This window comes from Urocampus carinirostris, chromosome 8 (genome assembly GCF_059441175.1).
Source record: "Urocampus carinirostris isolate Australia breed hairy pipefish chromosome 8, RoL_Ucar_1.0, whole genome shotgun sequence".
Lineage (NCBI taxonomy): Eukaryota > Metazoa > Chordata > Actinopteri > Syngnathiformes > Syngnathidae > Urocampus > Urocampus carinirostris.
Genome location: NC_142356.1, coordinates 45,434,047 through 45,454,420, shown reverse-complemented (window position 1 = coordinate 45,454,420; position 20,374 = coordinate 45,434,047). Strand labels below are relative to the sequence as shown.

The 20,374-nt window shown below is 41.7% G+C and overlaps 2 long non-coding RNA genes and 1 pseudogene across 3 annotated transcripts; all 3 read right to left on the bottom strand.

The window, feature by feature from the left end:
* Nucleotides 1–900: 900 nt before the first annotated feature.
* On the bottom strand, nucleotides 901–1,620 carry LOC148362008 (uncharacterized). Its single transcript, XR_015851053.1, has 3 exons — nucleotides 1,531–1,620; nucleotides 1,056–1,177; nucleotides 901–952 (listed from the first exon to the last, which is right to left on the bottom strand). It is a non-coding gene; the product is annotated as an uncharacterized LOC148362008 (long non-coding RNA).
* A 357-nt stretch (nucleotides 1,621–1,977) lies between these two features.
* On the bottom strand, nucleotides 1,978–18,462 carry LOC148362006 (uncharacterized). 2 transcript variants are annotated; one of them, XR_015851052.1, is made up of 3 exons: nucleotides 18,307–18,462; nucleotides 2,477–2,691; nucleotides 1,978–2,020 (listed from the first exon to the last, which is right to left on the bottom strand). It is a non-coding gene; the product is annotated as an uncharacterized LOC148362006 (long non-coding RNA). The 2 variants fall into 2 exon arrangements; XR_015851051.1 differs by lacking the exon at nucleotides 18,307–18,462 and adding an exon at nucleotides 7,427–7,676.
* Nucleotides 12,870–17,921, bottom strand: LOC148362007 (uncharacterized; annotated as a pseudogene).
* Nucleotides 18,463–20,374: the final 1,912 nt, after the last annotated feature.

Below are 20,374 nucleotides of genomic sequence, written 5' to 3'. Positions count from 1 at the left end.
GTTTCAAGCAAAATTATCTGCCAGTGCAGCAAGAAAATCTGACTCATAAAGTTTTCTTGAAACAAGAAAAAAAGAAAAGAAAATAAGATACCTAAAAATTTTATTATATGCAGTAATACTATTAAGTGTACTTGTCAAGTTTTTTTTTTTGTCTCATTTTAAGATATTTGTGCTTGTTTTGGAGAATTATTGTTTAGAAACAAACTGGGTTTAAGCCAGGATTGCTCAAAAGTAGTTAGCAAGAAGGTTACAACAAGATCAATATTCTTGTATTAAGTTGGAAATAAATTAGAAAATGGGTCAAAAACAAGATAAATTTGCTTGTAATAAGTAATAAAAATCTTAGGCGAGAAAGTCTTGTTTCAAGAAATTCTCTACGTTTCGATATATTATACAAATGCAAAAATAGTTTTAATGTGAAAATTACCATTTTATTGGCAAACCACAAACCTTTGTCATTATCACAAAACACAATTGACATACCAGTAACAGAAATACTCATTTTCTTGACAAGATCCTGAAACGTTTGTTGGCGAACTGTAAATCAAAGTTATCACTTACACATGTATCAGTGAACTGTCAAACAGACAACACATTTTTTTGCCTACAGGATATAGAGTGCAAGTTACCAATTTCTAAAAGAGAACTGCAAACATTATTTTTTGTCTAATTTTAAGAACATCAGTTGGGTTTTTTTTTAAATCAATGCTTAAACTCAAAACAAGGCAATTAAAACACACACTTACAGGGAGACTGAGAGGCCAAAGTGTAAGGGGTCACAAATGTTTTATAACAGAAAAAGTTCTCAAAGTACGTACATGGCTGGGTGTGTGGGTGTGTTCCCGAGGGGAGGCAGCATTATACAAAGTTATGCAAAAAAGGCCATCCAATCACTTCTTGCTTGTTTGAAAGCTGGTGTGGCATCTTTGTCATGGATTGAGTCCCCCAGGACCTCAGTTTGTAGAAGGGAAAGAACAGAGGCCACACATTTAGGGTAGGTCATATTTAATACATAATAGTATGCAATTATGTAGAATACTGCATCCCCTAGGTACCTTTGGGGTGATGGGATTGCTTCGGTTCCAAGGCAGAGAAAGGAGTCGAGATTTTCATCCACCAAAAGGAGTGGTGTGGTGAGTGGCCTTCTGTTCAGGAACGTCTCGGGGTCCTCTGTGGGCTTAACAGAACACAACATCAGTAGGACAGCAATCACATCCCTCCATTCCCCGACTAAACATGACAATTTAGTATGAAGAGGACCAACAAAAGGATCAACCATATTTGAGAAAGTTTAGTATGCACTTATGTAAAAATTTGTGACTTAACAGAAGAACATGAATGAGCGCTTCAAAGGTGGATATCATCTTCTTGGGCACAGCAACATGAGACGGGAACAGAGCTAGCAGCATGGTCAAGAGGTTTATTGCTTGCTCCTCTAAAAAAAAAAAAAATCAAATCAAATATTTGTCTCTCAGTATACAGAAACAAACAAGGATACAGATTCTATTGGTATTTGTTGGCTGTTTGTACCAGCTGAAAGTGACATTGGAGGTTTCATTGCCCTCTTGTAAACCCCATAGAGGCATAATCTAGATTTGAATTCGAGCCACCGCTCCCTCATCATTTCATTTCATTTCATTTCATTTCATTTCATTTCATGTGAATTTTGCTACAAGAGGTAGGAACACATTAGACCTGGCCTACACAAACATCAAAGGTGTATATAAAGCAGCCCCCCGCCCCCACCTTGGCTCATCAGATCACCTTTCTGTTATGCTAATTCCAGCATACAAGCCCCTGCTGACCAGAGAAAAACCTACAGTGAAGCAGGTGAGGGTTTGATTTTTTTTTTTTTTGAGGAGCAAGCAATAAACCTCTTGACCATGCTGCTAGCTCTGTTCCCGTCTCATGTTGCTGTGCCCAAGAAGATGATATCCACCTTTGAAGCGCTCATTCATGTTCTTCTGTTAATGATGTTGGAGTTGTTGTTGTCTATTATTCGTCTTAGTTCATCAAGAACCTTTGGTGGGGAAGACACACAGAAGTGTTGTATGGAAATATCCAACACATAGTAGTTAAAGCATCACTTGAAAACAACAATTATATATAGAGGTATTCTGAAAAACTATGTTCCCCTGCCCCTCCTCCATTTGTGAAAATAATTCTATTCACACTGATGATAAAACGCTAATAGACAGGTGTGTTGCAAATAACTTGCGAAACAGATGGACTATGAGATATTCTAAAGAAGGGAAAATCACACCACAATGCATAAATGCTGTTTTCCCTGTCTACATGCAGAAATAAAACCAGATTGCTCATTTTCGTTTTTCAGATAAAATACATGAAAGGTTTTCCTGCATGTAAATGGGGTCTGAAACAGCTATTTAATGTATCAAAGCAGTATGCATCCAATGTTCAAAAGAACAATTTCACTGTTCAACTGAATCAAAGTGTGAATTGTGATCATACTTACATGGTCAATATCTCGAAAGCATGGATATGCCTTCAATATTTTTGCCGGTCTGTCTTGTTCCCTTATTGTGTCCGAATCAATGAAGGCCCTCTTCCCCTCAAACTCAAGGTCAAGAAGTTGTGCCACATCAGCTCTGTTCTGTTTGGTATTGCGATATAGCTCCTGCAGAGTTGTGTAGTGTTTAGCCTGGGCCATGCGGCTGTCCTGCCTACATTCTAAAAAGGTAAAAGAAAATATCACAACACAGTTGAGGTCAAAATTATTTGCTTCTTGCTAATGTTATTCATGCTATTGTTTCTACTGGAACAAAGACAAAATGTCCACTACAGCTAATAAAGACATTCATTAATATTACTTGAGTTTGTTTGTAATGTGCACCCCTAGGAACTTGATACTGCTGACAACCTCCACAGCCTTGTTGTTGATGCAAAGTGGGGCATGGTTGGGCTGGTTTTTCCTAAAGTCGACAATGATCTCTTTAGTTTTGTCAACATTCAGGACCAGGCTGTTGTCCCTGCACCAGGCCACCAACTGCTCCACCTCCTCTCTGTAGGCCAGGTCGTTGTCGTCCCTGATGAGGCCCACCACTGTTGTGTCGTCAGCATACTTCACGATGTGGTTTGTGGCGGACCTAGGGACGCAGTCGTGTGTCATCAAGGTGAACAGCAAGGGGCTCAGGACACAGCCTTGGGGGGAGCCCGTGCTGAGGTAGATGACATCTGAGATGTTCTGACCTATCCGCACTGATTGGGGTCTGTCACTGAGGAAGTCCAGCAGCCAGTTCCGCAGGGGGGTGTTGAAACCCAGGAGTCTCATTTTGTCTACCAGATGTTGTGGGATGATGGTGTTGAATGCTGAACTGAAGTCCAGGAACAGCATCCGCACATGGGTGTTCTTCTCCTCTAGGTGTGTCAGGCTCAGGTGAAGCGCAGAGGAGATGGCATCCCTGGTGGAGCGGTTTGTCCGGTAGGCAAACTGAAAGGGGTCGAATGAGGAGGGGAGACTGGAGGTGATGTGCTCTTTAACCAGTCTTTCAAAGCACTTCATTATGATAGGAGTCAGTGCAACGGGCCGGTAATCGTTGAATGATAAGATCTGGGGTTTCTTTGGCACAGGGATGATGTTGGCAATTTTGAAGCATGATGGTACTTTGGCTTGGTCTAGCGAGGTGTTGAAAATATCTGTTAGTACACAAGCCAGCTGATCGGCGCACTCCCTAAGTATCCGCCCCGGAATCTTGTCCGGGCCTGGAGCCTTCCTTGTGTTGACCCCTCTCAGGGTCTTTCTCGCGTCGGTTGAGTCCAGGTGGAGTGCTCTTTCGTCCTGATTTGGAACCGCTTTCGCTGCAAGGGTGCCGTTTTGTGCCTCGAACCTTCCAAAGAATTTGTTGAGGTCATTCAGAAAGTCCATGCTAGTGTCCTGCACTGGGGCGGTGGTTGGCTTGTATTTGGTGATGGCCTGAATGCCTTTCCACATATCCCTGGTGTTGGTTGTATTGAGGAAACGTTCCTGGATTTTTTGACTGTGCGTTCGCTTTGCTAGTCTGATAGCACGGTTCAGGTTAGCCCTCACTGATCTCAGCGCCTCCTTGTCACCAGATTTAAAGGCAAGGTTCCGTACTTTTAGTTGTTTGCGTATCTCAGCAGTCATCCAGGGCTTCTGATTGGCACGGGTGCATATAGTTTTGGTATTGCTGACGTCTTCTGCGCATTTACTGATATAGGCTGACACAGAAATGCCGTACTCATCTATATTTATTTTGTTGTTGTAAGTGGCAGCCGATTTAAACATGTCCCAATCAGTGCAATCAAAGCAGTCCTGTAGTGCCTCCATTGCCCCCTCAGACCACACCCTCACCTGCTTCACTGTAGGTTTTTCTCTGGTCAGCAGGGGCTTGTATGCTGGAATTAGCATAACAGAAAGGTGATCTGATGAGCCAAGGTGGGAGCGGGGGGCTGCTTTATATACACCTTTGATGTTTGTGTAGGCCAGGTCTAATGTGTTCCTACCTCTTGTAGCAAAATTTACATGAAATGAAATGAAATGAAATGAAATGATGAAATGAAATTTCAAATTTACGTGCTGATGGAAATGCGGGAGAACTGTTTTCATATTGGCCTGGTTAAAGTCCCCCGCCGCAATAAAAATGCACTCGGTGTAAGCATGCTGCAGTTCACTCACAGTTCGGTAGAGAACGTCCATTGCCTCCCTCGTATTAGCGCTGGGGGGCACGTACACGGCAGTAATGATGGTCGCGCTAAACTCCCTCGGTAGGTAGAAGGGTCTGCAGATCACCGTCAAAAGTTCAATGTCTCGTGAGCAGTGATTCGTGATTATCTTCGCATTTCTACACCAGTTGTTGTTTGTATAAATGCATAGACCGCCACCCTTGCTTTTGCCGGTGAGCTCGCCGCTTCTATCAGCGCGGAAAGCAGTTAGCCCCACAATGCTAACAGCGTCATTCGGGATAGATGAGTTTAGCCATGTCTCCGTCAGAATTAAAGCACAACAGTTCGTCAACTCACGGTTCGATGTGAATTCCACTTGTAAATGGTCCAATTTGTTGTCCAGGGAGCGGACGGTGGATAGGAAAATGGATGGTAGAGGCGTTTTGAAGGGTTTGGCCTTCATCCGAGCCGTTAGCCCGGCCCGACAACCTCGTTTCCTTCCCCGGTCACAGCGCTTCCGCTTGCCACTTTTACTCGCTGCTTTGTAGGCCGCTGTGTTCTGTTGACGTAGCACTCCGAGGCTAAGTAAAAACTCCAGAGTGATCGTCGAAATTTGCACTGGATTTCTGGATGTTCGCATATCCAGCAAAAAACTGCGATCGTATATTAATCTGCAGTTAGAGTTGTCTTTGTTCGCCCTCATAAACTGAGTCGAAGATTGGGGTTTTTGACCAGAATGTGAGAAACTGTCGGGAGCAGATGCAGCCCCAGCCATACAGGGCGCCGCCATTTTTGTCATCCAACTATGTGCAGTGCTGATTTATCTTGTATTTTGTGTAATTTCAATGAATGGGTCTACTCCATTGTGAATGCTACATTTTTTTATAAAATTACAGAGAGCATCAGCTTGTTTTGCTGGAGTGCTGGTTATGACCTTCACTTTCTGGGCTGCTGATGGTGCTACTGCAGCTTGGGGAGACAATGAAAGTGAAAGTGCTGGAGTCAAAATCCCCCTCATCTTCTTTCTCTGTGGCGCCAAACTCAAGGCGTCTCTTTTTTTCCCCTTGCTGGTGTAGCCCCCTGCGTTTTGCGTGGAGTCCTGATGTTTTGCAAAAGCAGGATATGCATGTGTGGATACTGTATATGAATTTATGTTCATGCTGAACAAAGAGAGAAACTGTTTAACATGTAATCCTGGTCGCTTAGATTAGTACAGGGCTCTTGTCGTAATGTTGACTAGTTTTAACGTTATATATTATAGTTAACAGTTTAAATCAACGACCATTTTGTAAGGGGTTAGCTCAATTCCATAGTTAACGGTTTAAATCAACGACCGTTTATTAAGGGGTTAGCTTAAAACTTGAGCTCACCCCTTACAAAACGGTCATTCATTTAAACCGTTAACTACGCATAAATACCGTTAAGAATCATATTTTACTTTTAATCACATTGTTTCTTGTTAAATGTTAAGACAATACAAACTTTTAGTTGTAAAAGTATTTTCACTTCTCTCGAAGTCAAAATACCGAATGGAGTTCGTCGAACGTTGAGGTAGTATGAGCGAGTCCAAGTAGTTCCGAATAAATGGGCGGAACCATACAAAGGAACGCAATATACAATTATCAAACAAAATCTATGAACTATCTCAGGGAAAAAATATAGTGTTCTCATTTATAAATATTAAATTTGTGTTTCGAAGTAAAGACTATCCAGTTTTAGTTAGGACACTGTACGGGTCAGCCACTTGCATTGTAAATGGCATCCCTATTGTTTTGATATGGAATTCTCCAGCGCGAAAAAGGCGGAAACTAAGCATCAGCTTGTTTTGCTGGAGTGCTGGTTATGACTTCGGGGTCCCCTTCACTTTCTGGGCTGCTGATGGTGCTACTTCAGATTGGTGAGACAATGACAGTGAAAGTGCTGGAGTCAAAATCCCCCTCATCTTCTTTCTCTGTGGTGCCAAACTCAAGGCGTCTCTTTTTTTCCCCTTGCTGGTGTAGCCCCCTGCGTTTTGCATGGAGTCCTGATGTTTTGCAAAATCAGAATATGCATGTGTGGATACTGTATATGAATTTATATTCATGCTGAACAAAGAGAGAAACTGTGTAACATGTAATCCTGGTCGCTTAGATTAGTACAGGGCTCTTGTCGTAATGTTGACTAGTTTTAACGTTATATATTATAGTTAACAGTTTAAATCAACGACCGTTTTGTTAGGGGTTAGCTCAATTCCATAGTTAACGGTTTAAATCAACGACCGTTTATTAAGGGGTTAGCTTAAAACTCGAGCTAACCCCTTACAAAACGATCATTGATTTAAACCGTTAACTTTGCATAAATACCGTTAAGATAATATTTTATTTTTAATCACATTGTTTCTTGTTAAATGTTAAGACAATACAAACCTTTTAATTATAAAAGTATTTTCACTTCTCTCGAAGTCAAAATACCGAATGGAGTTCGTCGAACGTTGGGGTTGTATGAGCGAGTCCAAGTAGGTCTGAATAAATGGACGGAACCATATAAAGGAACGCAATATACAATTATTAAACAAAATCTGTGAACTATCTCAGGGGAAAAATGTAGTGTTCTCATTTATAAATATTAAATTTGTGTTTCGAAGTAAAGACTATCCGGTTTTAGTTAGGACACTGTACGGGTCAGTCACTTGCATTGTAAATGGCATCCCTATTGTTTTGATATAAAATTCTCCAGCGCGAAAAAGGCGGAAACTAGCAACTAACGTGTGCAACACCATCAACAGAGGACAAAGACTAGGAACCTTCCCGTGGTGTCCTGCGAAGGGCTCTCTCCCGGGGGAGCCTTACGAATCCAACTCAGTCCACTCAGACTCGCTCTTTCTTTCTTTCTTGGTCCTCTCTCCTTCTTTGTCTCTCCTTTTCTCTCTTCCCCCTTTACACTCTTGTCTCTCATTTTCTCTATCCCTCTCTTTCCTACTCTCTCCCCACCTCTCTCACTCTCTTTTCCCCCTTTTTGCGTTTTACTCTGTCTGTCTTTCTCTCTTTCTATCTGTCCCTCTCTTTCTCTCTCTTCTACTCTCCTCTCTCTGCTCTTCTTAGGGCGGGCGACTTCGAGAGCAACCCTGGCCCCCAGTCCAAATGCCAGTGGTGCTTTCGAACCATTCACTGCGACCACACCCCAATCACCTGTACTATCTGCCCAAGGGTCTGTCCGAACGTACTAAGGACTTTAGAGGCTTCGTCTGCTTGGTTTGCTTGGGTCGCACCCCGTCAGGCCTGGCGGCACAGGACAGTCGCAGCCCCCTCTCCTTCGGAGAACTCCGTAGCCTCCCACGAGCGAGTCTGGCGCAACTATGGATTACCTTATGCGCCTTGAGTGACTCAACGACGACGACACCATCAACACAACCAAACTCGATTTGATTACAGTACAGTGGGACCTCGCTACTTCGCGGTTTGACGTTCGCGGGTTCAGAGCTTCGCGGGTCTAAAAAAATAATAAAAATATATATATATATATATATATATATATATATATATATATATCATCTCATCTCATTAGCTGCACCGCTTATCCTCAGTAGGGTCGCGGGGTGCTGGAGCCCATCCCGGCAATCATCGGGCAGTGGGCAGGGGACACCCTGAACTGGTTGCCAGCCAATCGCAGGGCACACGGGGACAGACATCTCACTCGCTCTTTCACACCTAGGGACAATTTGGACCGCCCAATTCACATTAAATGCATGTTTTTGGAATGTGGGAGGAAAACGGAGTCCCCGGAGGAAACCCACGCAAGCAGGGGGAGAACATACAAACTCTGGTCTGGAGCTGGATTTGAACCCACGCAGGAGGTTCCCATGACTTGAACTGTGCCACACATGCGCTAACCACTGCCCCACCGTGCTTTATATATATATATATATATATATATATATATATATATATATATATATATATATATATATATATATATATATATCATCTCATTAGCTACACCGCTTATCCTCAGTAGGGTCGCGGGGGTGCTGGAGCCCATCCCGGCAATCTACAGTGCATCCGGAAAGTATTCACAGTGCTTCACTTTTTCCACATTTTGTTATGTTACAGCCTCATTCCAAATTGTATTAATTTAATCTCTTATCTCAAAATTCTACACAAAATACTCCGTTATGACAATGTGAAAAAGTTTTTTTTTGAATTTATTAAAAATAGAAAAACTAAGAAATCATATTTACATAAGTATTCACAGCCTTTGCTTAATACTTTGTTGATCCACCTTTGGCAGCAAATACAGCCTCAAGTCTTTTTGAATATGATCCCACAAGTTTAGCACACCTATCTTTAGGCAGTTTTGCCCATTCTTCTAAACAATAGCTCAAGCTCAAAAAGGTTGGATGGGAGACGTTTGTGCACAGCCATTTTCAGATCTCTCCAGAGATGTTCGATCGGATTCAAGTCTGGACTCTGGCTGGGCCACTCCAGGACATTCACGGAGTGGTTCTGAAGCCAATCTTTTGAGATCTTGGCTGTGTGCTTTGGGTCGTTGTCCTGCTGAAAAATGAACCTTCGCCCCAGCCTGAGGTCAAGAGCGCTCTGGAGCAAGTTTTCATCCAGGATATCTCTATATGCATTCATTTTTCCTTCTACCCTGACTAGTCTGCCAGTTCCTGCTGCTGAAAAAACATCCCCACAGCATGATGCTGCCACCACCATGCTTCACTGTAGGGATGGTATTGGCCTAGTGATGAGCCTGGTTTCCTCCAAACATGGCGCCTGGCATTCACACCAAAGAGTTCAATCTTTGTCTCATCAGACCAGACAATTTTGTTTCCCATGGTCTGAGAGTCATTCAGGTGCTTTTTGGCAAATTCCAGACGGGCTTCCATGTTTCTTTTACTAAGGAGTGGCTTTCGTCTGGCCACTCTACCATACAGGCCTGATTGGTGGATTGCTGCAGAGATGGTTGTCCTTCTGGAAGGCTCTCCTCTCTCCACAGAGGAACGCTCGAGCTCTGACAGAGTGACCATCGGGTTCTTGGTCACCTCCCTGACTAAGGCCCTTCTTCCCCGATCGCTCAGTTTAGAAAGGCCGGCCAGCTCTAGGAAGAGTCCTGGTGGTTCCAAATGTCTTTCATTTACAAAAAATGGAGGCCACTGTGCTCATTGGGACCTTCAAAGCATCAGAATTTTTTTTGTATCCCTCCCCAGATTTGTGCCTCAGGACAATCCTGTCTCGCAGATCTACAGACAGTTCTTTTGACTTCATGCTTGGTGTTTGTGCTCTGACATGCACACTCAACTGTTGGACCTTATATAGACAGGTGTGTGCCTTTCCAAATCATCTCCAATCAACTGAATTTACTGCAGGTGGACTCCAATTAAGCTGTAGAAAGATCTCAAGGATGATCAGTGGAAAAAAGATGCACCTGAGCTCAATTTTGAGCTTCATGGCAAAGGCTGTGAATACTTTTGTAAATGTGATTTATGAGATTTCTATTTTTAAAAAATTCAAAAAAAGTTTAAAAAAAAAGTTTTTCACAATGTCATAATGAATTCTTTTGTGTAGAATTTTTAGATGAGAGATTAAATTAATACAATTTGGAATGAGGCTGTAACATAACAAAATGTGGAAAAAGTGAAGCGTTGTGAATACTTTCCGGATGCACTGTATTTTTATATACCGTATTTTCCGCACTATAAGGCGCACCGGGTTATAGGACGCACCCCGAAAAAATAGTTTTTGGTCCTAGTTTTGACATACATAAGACGCACCCGATTATAAGGCGCTACAATGGGAACGTGGACAAAACAGTCAGATAGTTCAGTCCAACTTATTACCCCCTTAATATTCCCAAATCTTGCAAAGACGCAAATACGTGTCGAGAACACGTGCGGATGCTGTGTCCGTACGATGTCACTTAAATGCATCGTTCCATCATTCAGAAGGTTAAAGTCTTGGGATTCAAGAAATGCCAACCATTCCCTAGTTTATATTTTCTTTTTCGCTCGCAACTTTACTGTGCATATGACAATAAAAACTTGGAATTGAGTTTAATTTAAAAATAGACACTCTATTCCATCCATTATCTGAACCGCTTATCACAGAAAAATCGAGTTCAGTCTGAAACAAGATATATAGCCGGAGTAGCTCACCGAAGTCGTTGTGTTCATGATAATGTGCAGCCGTGGTCCTCTTATATCCGTGAGTGTAGTAAATCCAGAATAAAATATTTACAAAGACAGTATAGTAAAAAATGCTTTCTGTATGCCGTCAGCCACGTGCTATACAAATTCATCTTTTTCGGCCAATTGCAGGCTTTGTTTTGCCGTGAAAGCCAATGCCAGCCTGTAAATGATAAAAAGGATCCGCCTCTTGACCTCCGATTAACTTTAGCCAATAGCGATCGATTCAACTGATGATTGACACATTGGTTAGCCAATGAAACGCCGGTAAATAAATCTCAGCATACACCGCGGACTACTTGGTGTTCGGGGGAAAATCTAATTGGCGGCTGCAAGTTAGTTGCAAGACTTTGCGAACTAATATTGATCCATAAATAAGGCGCACGGTATTATAAGGCGCATGGTCAGCTTTTGTAAAAAATAAAGGCTTAAATGTCTATTCTTAACACATCGTACCTTATAGTGCGGAAAATACGGTATATATATATATATATATATATATATATATATATATATATATATATATGTGTGTGTGCGGCACAGTTCAAGTCATGGGAACCTCCTGCGTGGGTTCAAATCCAGCTCCAGACTTCCTGTGCGGAGTTTGTATATTCTCCCACTGCTTCCAAGGGTTTCCTCCGGGCACTCCGGTTTCCTCCCACATTCCAAAAACATGCATTTCAGGTGAATTGGCCGGTCCAAATTGTCCCTAGGTGTGAATGAGCGAGTGAGATGTCTGTCCCCGTGTGTATATATATATATATATATATATATATATATATATATATATATATATATATATTTTTTTTTTTTTTTTAAGCATTTTTGAAGGGGCGTCGCTACTTCACGGATTTTCAATTTTTGCGGGTGGTTTTGGTCCCCATTAACCGCAATAACTAAATAATAAGACTTTCATCATCACGGATTCAAAAGACACGCTTCTTACTTTTGGATTGATAAATAATATTTTTGTTGTAGATTCATCTTTATTTCGTTGCGAATATCAAATATATGATACATTGGATTTCATTCGAGATTTACTGTCTTATGAAATTGCTGTACCAAATGCTGCCCTGGCAACAGAGTTCATAGATTTGGAGAAATTAGCTGATTACACTGCATACCACTTTGTACCATTTAATGAAAAGATATACGTTTTTAGAAAATATGACTTAACTGGTGTGCTCTTGAATTCGAGTGTTTAAAATGACACATTATGAACGGCAGAAATTGTGCTCATTTATGCATGAGTTTACATTTTGACAAACACTAAATATATTTGATATTTGGACTGAGGCTTGTGGGGGCTATCTGTATGAGCAAGGCCTAGCTGGCTCCGGACTTTGGACGCAGAATTAAATGTGATTCTATGCAATTTTAACATGTTCGTTCTATGTTGCCACTTTGTGCATGTGATTGGCAAGATATTTGTGTGTGTTTAGCCCCTGCCAAGCGGCTACAATGTAAATATGTGAACAAACCATGTGGTGAAATGCAGAGCTGGGGATTAAGATGGAAACTGGATGAGTGCTGTTGTGCCTACAAGCCAATCAAACTTAAGGACCTCTTACACAAATCTCCTGATTATTATTATTTTTTAACATTATATTGGTGTTTTGATGGGTATGTCATGTTGGATGAAGGCGTCTACCAAACATGTAACCATAGCTATAATTTAAAGTAGTTGAGGTATTCCCCACAGTCTTTTGAGAAAAGTTCATGCTTTGTTATTGTTAATGGCCGACTAAATTGATAAAATCAGATTTAAGTTTAGTGACATTTACAGACTAGACATTGTTTCCCACAGTGCTTTATAGTTAAGGCTACACCTGCTACCTTAACTGGCTAATGTCTATTCTTAAAACATCGTACCAAGAGTAAAAGGTTTAATATTGAACACTTAATTGTCCATCCATCCACCCATCTTCTACCGCTTTGTCCCTTTCGGGGTCACGGCTGGGAGGGCTGGAGCCTATCCCATTTACCTCGGGCGTAAGGCAGGGTACACCCTGGTTGAGTCGCCACCTCATCACATGGCCAACACAGACAGACAAACAACCATTCACACTGCCACACTGAATTGTACCTGAGTAAATGAATACATATAATGATTCATAAAATAAATTCTTACATTATCTCAATGAGTTGGGTTCCATTCTTAAAACAAGTTGATGTGAATCTTGAAACAAGTAAAAAATATCCTTAAGCTGAGTTGTTAATATGCCTATAGGCTATCTCTTCAACAATTTAAGATACATTTGCTTACAATTACTTGAATAATCTAAGTTAGTTGGCACAATATTAATTTTCTTGAAACAAGTGATAGTATCTTAACTATCTTCAGCCTGAATAAGTAAATAAGTCCCCAAAAAATTGTGATCAGATAAATACACTGAATTCAAGTAAATTACACTAGTCCATACTTTCAATTTTTGCAGTGAACATGAGACCATTGGCATAATTTGTAAATATGAAGTCATTAAAATATTGCCTTTACCAAAATTTTTTAGCATGAAAAAGTTAGCATTTAGCCGTTAGCATCACTTTTAAAAATGTACCTGTTAGCATAACTCATTAACATGAGGCCATTAGCATAAGTTGTAAATATGAAGTCGTTAAAATGTAGCCAAACTTACCAAAAAATTTTACTATGAAGAAGTTAGCATTGCCGACAGTGTTTACAGCTAGCTTGCGCTAATACTTGGGCTGGCTGCGCCAGCCCAACCCATTGCTGACAGTGTTTACAGCTAGCTTGAGCGAATACTTGGACTGGCTTAGCCAGCCCAACTTGTCACCAACAGTTTTTACTGCTAGCATTAGTAGGCATAGCATCAACCTCTCATCGCTACTACTTGGGCTGGCAACTGATCACCAACAGTGTTTACAGCTAGCTTGCGCTAATGTTGTGGCTGGCTATGCCAGCCCAACACTTTGCTAGCGGCGCACATAGTTAGCATCCTCTCGCTAGCATCCACTCTTTGGAATTCACCATTTACCCATGGTTAAAGGAAATTTGGGTCGGGCCACCCTGGACAGTCCCTGCTTACTATGACTACCGTCTGGAAAAGCCCTCATTTCCATGACTACCCATAGAAATGAATGGGCCCATGTATTACGGATGGGAGAATTTTAAAACCCATTATTCCAGATGGGGACTCGTATCGCTGTGAATAGACACACAACAAGAGTCCTGGTCGGGCCGAAATTTTTGGTATATGAATCGATGGGGTATTCTAAAAGCTCTGGGAGGAGTTCCCCGTTAAAAGTCGGCGGAAGAAGATAGATATAATAATAATATCTCGGAGGATTATAATAGTTGCAAGCACAACTACATTGCCCTGTGCTTACAGCACTTGGCAATGTAGTCGTGCCTTGCTGAAGCAACCAAAACTAATTACCTGATCTTAAACCAACATGCGGGCAAGGAACAACTCAAAACCTCAGCGTGAGGAAAAAGAGAAACCTTGAGATGGGACCTCACAAGTGGTAATCCCCCTTTCAGGATGACCAGGGTGAATTAGATTTAGCATTACAGTACACAAACATAGTAAACACTAGGTAACATGTTGAAAATTTGTCCGGAAAGTGCATGACAGCAACGATGCCCCCAGCCTGTAAATTAGTCCAGAAAGTCTATGACGGCCACGACGCAGCTTCCCATCTCTGCCAGCTGGTCAATGCAGGCGTTGACATGCTTCAGGTCAAACGCTGGTCCACTGACTCATCTCAAATCGTCCTTCTCCTTCGTATCACCACCAGCCAGGCAGTCGGAAAAAGACAGGACAGTACAGAATATGAGGTGGGCATCAATCATAAGCTTTGGAAAAGAAGTGTGTCTTAAGCCTTGATTTAAAAACTTCCATTGAGGTTGCAGATCTTATCTCCGGAGGCAGGGCATTCAATAGCACCAAGGCCCGGATGGAGAACGCTCTCAAGCCTGCAGACTTCTTGGCTCTCGGGGTCACAAGTAAACCGGCATTTTCCGAGCGGAGACTCCGTGCAGGAACATAGGGGGAAATCAAATCAGATAAGAGGGTGCAAGTCCATGCAAACATTTGTATGTTAATAAGAGAACCTTAAAGTCACATCTTAAGTGGACTGGGAGCCAGTGCAAGTTGGCCAATACAGGAGTAATATGCTCAAACTTTTTCGTCTTAGTCAAAAGTCTAGCTGCCGCATTCTGAACCTAGACATGGGGAGACCAGAAAGCAATACATTATAGCAGGGGTCGGGAACCTATGGCTCGCGAGCCATATATGGCTCTTTCTATGAGTATCTGTGGCTCAGAGACAAATTTGATTGCATGCAAAATGTCTCCATCTTGCTTAAAACTTGAGTTGTCTATCCTATTCTGATACACGCAAAGCCAAACCAAAGCTAAAAAACATGATCTTACTTTGCAGTATATATAGGGCATGTTTTTCACTACAATTTACAGTCAAGGTGTCACACAAAAAAAGGGGGAAAAAAACTCGTTTTGGTTGTACAACGCTAAAGAATCCTTTATATAAAAGTTCACTATATAATCTGTGTTCATTGTTCAGATACCTTATGATGAATCCACAGAACTGTAAATACGCCAAAACACCAGAAGAGAACTTAGTCATTTGATTGGGTGAGTGGGAGGGATGGGTGGAGCTATGCAATAAGTGCAAGCACTCCCTCCCATCTCTCGCCCTACGCTGTCTGCGCCAAAAGTGAGCTCATCAGGCTCCCTATTTGCAGAATGTTGTGACGTTTTTACACAATAACTGCTTGCATCTGGTTTTGAAACCAATATATATGAAAAAAAGGGTCAAAAGGAGTTTAACCGATCTTGATTAATTGCAAGAAAGAGACAAGTTTAAAGTGGTATGTTTGTTGATTTTGGGACAGGGGCTCTGGCATTATTCTCTTTTCATAATTTTTATCAAATCATCAAAAATAAATGTGCTGAAGACTAAGCTTTTGTCTGGGGCGCGGGTTTAGCAATTTAGTAAATTTGTCTCATAATATATGGCGTGACTCTTTCCCAAAATAAAATTAATATTTTTTGCTTTTATGGCTCTTTGAGTCAAAAAGGTTCCCGACCCCTGCATTACAGTAATCAAGCCGAGAAGTAATAAACGCATGAATTAAAACCTCTGCATCTGATTTGGACAGCATCGAACGAATCTTCGCAATATTACGGAGGTGGTAGAAAACTATTCTAGTAATATTTTTCACGTGTGACTGAAACGATGGATTAGGATCAAATATAACACCTAGATTTTTGACCCGAGTCAATATGGGTGATATTACATTTGTCTAGGTTCAGGGCAGTGTTTGAAAAAAAAACTCACAACATTGAGCTGGACCAATAATCGACATTTCAGTTTTTTTCTCGGTTAAGGCGCAAAAAAATAAGTGACATCCATCTTTGAATCTCAGTAAGGCAAGCCTCCAGATTTTGAAAATTTAACTGTCCAGTTGTCTCCAGTGGCACATACAGTTGAGTGCCATCTGCATAGAAATGGAAACTAATATTATACTTGCAGATAATGTCACCAAGTGGTGTTCCACAGGGGACATCAGAGTGTTTAGAGGTCAGATTGCCATAGTTAACACGTTGCATCCTGTCTGACAGGAAGGACCTAAAACACGAGAGTACAGTTCCTGAGATACCAATGCATTCCAGATGAACAAGCAATATGTTGTGGTCGACAGTATCAAAAACAGCACTGAGATCCAGTAGCAGTAACATTGATGAGGCACCGGAATATATTGCTAAAAGGAGATCATTGGTTACTTTAGCCAGGGCTGTCTCAGAAGAGTGATTTGCCCTAAATGCTGACTGGCCAGTTCAAAAGAGGGTATTTTCTGACACGAAGTCATTTAGCTGCTGTGCAACGACCTTTTCAAGTAAAAATGGCAGATTTGACACTGGCCTATAATTACCTAGGCTTTCTGGATCAAGGTTAGGTTGCTTAAGCAAGGGTTTAATGACGGCAGACTTGAAAGCTAAAGGAACAATACCCAAGGATAGCGATATATTAATAATATTTAAAACTGATGGTCCTAAGATCCCAAACAGATCCTTCACCAATGAAACTGGAAACGGATCAGGCAGGCAAGTAGTTTGTTTGGCCCTACTAACCATCTGTGTTAGACTATCAAAGGACAAATCATTGAAACTGGAGAATGTTTCTGAACAATCGCCGACACAGTCCTTTCTTAACACCTCCACATTTTTGAGGTAGGATGAGGTTGTAGAGCGTACATTTAAAATTTCATTCCTAATGAGTTGAATATTTCTATTAAAACATTCCATAAAGTCATCAGCAGAATAAGTAGAACTATTTGGGTTAAGTTGTTGTCTGGAAGGTTTCGCAATTGTGACAAACAAAAATTTCGGATTACACTTACGTATAACGATAATCTTAGAGAAAAACGATGCTTTAGCTGAGGCAAGAACTACTTTATATTTCAGCAAGCTGTCACACCAGGCCAGTCGGAAGACCTCCAGCTTTGCAGTGCGCCAATTTCGTTTAAGTTTCCTGCAACCTTGTTTGAGTGACCTGGTTTCTTCAGTAAACCAAGGTGTATGCTTCTTAGGTCGAAATGTATGCCTTAGGGGCGCCACAGAAACAAGAACATTAACCAAAGCAGTATTAAAGTTGTTTGTGAGTGAGTCAACAGACCCAGTGTACGAAGGGAAGGCTGCAGTTACCGTAGGTAATAGTTCTTTTAAAGCTAATCCCATTGCAGGGCGGATATTGTGACTGCTAAAACCTAAATTTTCCTTATCACTGTAAACATTGAACAGCACCTCTCACTTAACAAGATCGTGATCAGAGATGGCATTAGGATACGGTAACACTGTAACATTTGAGGCTACTACGCCCCGGGTCAGAACAAGATCTAGAGTTTTCCCATCTTTATGTGTGGGCACATCAACTATTTGATTGAAACCAAATGTATCAATCAGTGACTTAAAAGCATTTGCAAGTGAATTTGATTTTATGTGAACATTAAAATCACCAATAATTACAACATTGTCCGCATAAGTTACTAACAGTTCCGAAAATTCATCCAAAAAATGTAAGTATGGTCAAGGTGGGCGATACACAACAACTACATAAATTGGTGTTGACATTAAAGACCTCATAACAAGTGCTTAAAACGTTTTAATAACAGTAGGGGTACCAGGAGTAAATTTCAACTTACTTTCCGATAAAATAGCAACGCCGCCACCTTCTTTGCATGGTCATGCCAAGTGCGAACTCACAAAGTTAGGGGGAGAAGCCTCATTTAACACTACAAACTCATTTTGTTTTAACCAGGTCTCACAAAGGCCAACAAGTTTAAGATTGTTTTCATTAATAATAATAATAATAATAATAATTTCCTTTGTATTGTCATTCTTTAATAAGGTCATTGACAAGTAAAGCTTTGGAGGCTAGTGATCTAATATTCAGAAGGCCAAGCTTCAGCACTGGACTGAGCTGAGCCCTTTCCCGAGTTTTGAACCTTATGGTTACCTTGGTGGTAACCTCCACAGGATTATACTGCCAGTCCCGCGTCTTGTGCTTTGCATGGCGGCAGATGCGGCCCGAATTCCATACCACAGAATATTGTTGACAGGTGGAGTAGCAGGATGACTAGTGGTAGAAAATAATGTTATTTCTTCTCCCTCCTCACCTAACAAGGGAAAATCAGAGGTAAGAAGCACAGAAGAAGATGCTATTGAACACAGTACAGTTCAGGGTGTGTGGTGCAGGCAATGGAACGCTCTAAACTACAAAAACTATGTGAATCTAGCATAGCGCTAGTTACAGACTCCACACCCGTGATCACAGGTTCACTCAGGTTCATCACCTGTGACCTGGCCTGCACTAGTGTACGCTGTCATGGAAGGCTTAAACAGTAATATATTTTTAGAAAGAGTGAGAGCACCTTCCCAGTTAGGGTGAAGGCCGTTTCTCCTCAGCAGGTCAGGTCGGCCCCAGAAAGCAGGCCAGTTCCACATACCTAAATCCCTGCTGACTACAGAAACTTGCCAGCCACCGGTTTAGCGAGACAAGTCTGCTAAACCTCTCATCATTGCCTCTCGCAGGCAAGGGGCCAGAGACAATTACAGATGCAGAGTCATCTTTCTGGCGAGATTACAGGCCCTAGCAATATTTTCCTTTGTAATCTCAGATTGCCTCATTTTAGTATCATTAGAGCCGACGTGAATGACTATATCGGTGTAGCTAGCCCTGTCCTGGTGTCTAGATTTGCATGTCAGCTCCCTCAAATTAGCCTCAACGTCGGGTGCTCTGGCCCCAGATATACACATAATCGTGGCTGGGGTGCTAATCTTTATGTTACGGGTGATGGAGTCACCTATAACTAGGGTGCGGGCTCCAGTAGACCGGGGTGGAGTGGGACTAGCTAGGGGGCTGAACTTATTATGTGTCTGGATTGGCTCACCGCGATTAGCATGCCGTTTAGGGCTAATGCTAACCGGACTAGCAGGTTCGCTACAACCCACGCTAGCAGTGGTTTTCCTTTTAAACTGCTCTAGCTCAGGGACACGTCCCTCTAGAAGGGCTAAACACAAAACCATTGTTCGTGCGTGATTTTCACTGAAACCTGGCTAGACAAATAATTTCCAGATGTGGTTATCAAGCTTGCTAGCCGCCACCGCATACCGCTTCGAAGGACGGCGGACTCTCATAAAAATATCAGTGGCGGACTATTCATCTACATAAACAACTCCTCGTGCACAAATATTAAGGTAAAGGGAAAACTTTGTTGCTGAGACTCAGAATTTTTACTATTAAATTGCTGTCCTTTTTATCCCCGAGGGGAGTCCTCTTGTGTTTACATATGCACTGTATAAATTCCACCAGGCGCTAATGCTAAGCTAACATTAGCAAAAGTGAGCAGCTGCATCAATAACAGACTGATAGCACATTGGGACAGTGTTTTTATTGGTGCTGGGGACTTTAATCACCGGATTTAAAATCAGTGCTTCACAAATTCCACCAAAATGTGAAGTGTGCTACCAGAGGAGTTATAACTTTAGACCAAGTGTATACTGATATAGCAGATGCATACAGAGCCCAGGCCTACCCCCACCTGTGTCTGTATGACCACCTATCTCTTTTGCTTCACCCAGGGTACATACCAAAATTCAAGAATGTTGGGATTACAACAAAGACAGTGAGAATATGGCCACAGTCATCCCATGCTACAGGACTGTTTCCACCACACAGACTGGGATGCTTTAAAGGAACAGGACACTAATGATCGTGTCACACTGGACAGTTACACCTCTGCGGTGCTGGACTACATATGTTTCTGCATGGAAATCGTCACATTCTGGAAACAGTTCTGTGAGTTCACCAAAACACCACCATGGATGACACACGGTGTAACAACTTATAAAAGTAAAGGACCATGCTTTCCACTCGGGTGACAAGGAAGCATACAGCATTGCTAGGGCTGACCTTAGAGAAGCATCCAAACTGCTGTTGGAATCCTAACTATAAGAATGTACCAAACGTTTACCAAAATGATCGAATTAGTTATCTGACTCCATTAACCAAACACGACCTACAT